This window comes from Brienomyrus brachyistius, chromosome 21 (assembly GCF_023856365.1).
Source record: "Brienomyrus brachyistius isolate T26 chromosome 21, BBRACH_0.4, whole genome shotgun sequence".
Classification (NCBI taxonomy): domain Eukaryota; kingdom Metazoa; phylum Chordata; class Actinopteri; order Osteoglossiformes; family Mormyridae; genus Brienomyrus; species Brienomyrus brachyistius.
Window position 1 is genome coordinate 19,718,047 of NC_064553.1, and position 3,369 is coordinate 19,721,415.

General features: G+C 51.0%; 1 long non-coding RNA gene across 1 annotated transcript in view; it reads right to left on the minus strand.

The window, feature by feature from the left end:
* Nucleotides 1-3,369, minus strand: part of LOC125717175 (uncharacterized) — a 52,759-nt gene that overhangs the window by 6,140 nt on the left and 43,250 nt on the right. The window lies entirely within an intron of this gene.

A 3,369-nucleotide genomic window follows, 5' to 3' on the forward strand; every position in this document is an offset into this window, starting at 1 on the left:
CACCAGGGAGGCATCCGGAAAGCATCCTAAGCAGATGCCTGAGCCACCTCATCTGACTCCTCTAAATGCGGAGGAGCAGCGGCTCTACTCTGAGTCTCTCCCGAATGACCAAGTTCCTCATCCTCTCTCTAAATGAGAGCCCAGCCACGCTGTGGAGGAAACTCATTTCGGCTGCTTGTACTCGCAATCTCGTTTTTTCGGTCACTACCCACAGCTTGTGACCTCAGGTAGGAACCTGGGTAGGAACGTAGATCGACTGGTAAATCGAGAGCTTTGCCTTTTGGCTCAGCTCTCTCTTCACCATGACAGACCGATGCAGCGCCCGCATCACTGCTGATGCCGCATTGATCCACCTGTCGATCTTCCATTCCATCCTTCCCTCACTCGTGAACAAGACCCCGAGATACTTAAACTCCTCCGCTTGGGGGAGGACCCCATCCCCAACCCGGAGAGAGCATTCTACCCTTTTCCGGCTGAGGACCATGGTCTCAGATTTGGAGGTGCTGATTCTCATCCTAGCCGCTTTACACTCGGCTGCGAACTGTCCCAGTGAGAGCTGAAGGTCAGGGTCCAATGACGCTAACAACCACATCATCTGCAAAAAACACAGACCTAATCCTGAAGTCATCAAACCGGACACCCTCAGCGCCCTGGCTGCACCTAGAAATTCTGTCCATAAAAGCTATGAACAGAATCGGTGACAAAGGGCATCCCTGATGGAGTCCAACCCTCACCAGAAAGAATCTGACTTATTGCCACCCATGCAACCCAAGGTCTTAGACCGGTCATACAGGGACCGAACAGCCCTTATAAGGAAGCCTGGCACCCCATACTCCCAGAGCATTCCCCACAGGACTCTGAGGGACACGGTCGAATGCCTTCTCCAAGTCCACAAAACACATGTAAACTGGTTAGGCAAACTCCCATGAACCATCCAAGACCTTGCTGAGATTATAGAGCTGGTCCACTGTTCCACGGCCAGGGCAAAAACCACACTGCTCCTCGGGAATCCGAGGTTCAACAATCCGACGGACCCTCCTCTTCAGCACCCCCGAATAGACCTTATCAGGGTGGATGAGGAGTGTGATCCCCTATAGATCCCCTTTCTTGAAGAGGGAGACCACCACCCTGGTCTGCCAGTACAGAGGCACTGTCCCTGATGTCCACGCGATGCTGCAGATGGGTGTCAACCAGGACAGCCCCATAGCATCCAGAGCCTTAAGGAACTCCGGGCCAATCTCATCCAACCCAGGGCCTGGCCACCAAGGAGCTTTTTAACCAGCTCAGCGACCTCCGACCCAGAGATAGGGGAGTCCACCCCCAAGTCCCCAGACTCTGCTTCCTCATTAGAAGACGTGTTGGTGGGATTGAGGAGGTTTTCAAAGTATTCCCCCACCAACCCAAAACGTCCCGAGTTGAGGTCAGCAGCACCCCATCCCCTCCATAAACTGTGTTGATGTTGCACTATTCACTTGGGCCTGCTAGGCCTGGCCGGCTTCCTCCCCCACCAGCGGAGCCAACCCACCACTAGGTAGTGAATAGTTGACAGTTCCGCTCCTCTCTTCACACGACTACAAAGTCGATCATCGAACTGCGGCCTAGGGCGGCCTAGGGTGTCCTTGTGCCAAGTGCACATATGAATACCCTTACGCTTGAACATGGTGTTCATTATGGACAATCCGGGACAAACACAGAAGTCCAATAACAAAACACCGCTTGGGTTCAGATCGGGGGGGGGAGCGTTCCTCCCAATCACGCCCCTCCAGGTCTCACCGTCATTGTCCACGTGAGCACTGAAATCCCACATTAGAACAAGAAAGTCCCCAGGAGGAGTGTTCTACAACACCCCTTCCAGGAACTCCAAAAAGGGTGAGTATTCTGAACTGCCGCTTGGCGCATGAGTGCAAACAACAGTCAGAACCCGTCCCCCCACCCGAGGGCGAAGGGAGTCTACCCTCTCGTCCACTATGGTAAACCCCAATGTACAGGCGCCCAGCCAGGGGACAATAAGTATGCCCACCCCTGCCCAGCACCTCCCCCTGAGAGCAACTCCAGAGTGGAAGAGGGTCCAATCCCCTTCAAGGAGACTGGTTCCAGAGCCCAAGCTGTGCATCGAGGTGAGCCCGACTATCTAGTCGGAACTTCACAACCTCGCACACCAGCTCAGGCTCATTCCTCGTCAGAGAGGTGACATTCCATGTCCCTAGAGCTAGCTTCTGCAGCCGAGGATTGGACCAGCAAGGTCCCCGCCTCTGGCCACTGCCCAACTCGCACTGCACCCGACCCCTATGGCCCCTCCTACAGGTGGTGAGCCCATTGGAGGGGGGACCCACATGCCTTTTTCGGGCTGCACCCGACCAGGCCCCATGGGTGCAGGCCTGGTTACCAGGTGCTCGACTTCGAGTAAAAAAAAAAACACAGTAATCTGATTAAATTTGCAGACACCAAAGTCGGTGGTGTAACTCATACTGAACTAGCAGCACAGAGGCTACAACAGGATCTTGATTTAAGTAGGGACTGGGTTGATTCCTGGCAGATGAAATTTAACACAGAAATGTAAGGTAATCCATGCAGGGAGCAGAAGCAAAAGTACAGATATTTTATGGGTTCCACTGAAATAAAGGTAGCTGATTATGAGAAAGACCTCGGTGTGCATGTTCATGCTTCCATGTCCCATTCTTGCCAGTGTGGGAGGCAATTAAAAAGGCCAATAGGATGTTGGGTTACATCTCTAGATGTGGAGTTTAAGTCAAGGGAGGTGATGATACAATTATATAATTCCTTGGTAAGACCCCACCTAAAATATTGTGTGCATGTTTGGTCACCATACCTTAAAAAGGACATTGCTGCCTTGGAATGGGTGCAACATAGGGCTACAAGAATGATTACTGGTCTTAGAGGAATGTCTTATGAGGAGAGGTTTGCTGAGCTACATCTGTTTAGCCTCGAGCAAAGGAGACTAAGGGGGGATATGATCCAGGTATATAAGATTCTAACAGGTCTGAATGCTGTTCAGCCAAATGGCTACTTCAGCAATAGTTTAAACACTAGAACTCGTGGCCAAAGGTGGAAATTAGCAGGATAACATTTTTAAATGGATTTGAGAAAGCACTTCTTCACCCAGCGTGTAGTTAGAGCACGGAATAGTTCCTGTTGGTGTAGCACAAGCTAAAATCCTGGGTTCCTTTAAATCAGAGCTAGATAACTAATAGTTCAGTTGGTAAAATCTTAAGTTCTCCCCAAACGAGCTTGATGGGCCAAATGGCCCCCTCTCATTTGTATATTTCTTATGTTCTTATGTCAGCTTCCAGTGGAAATATGTGGAAGTGTGAAAAAGGTCTACTTCTGATGCTTCATATACTCAACTAG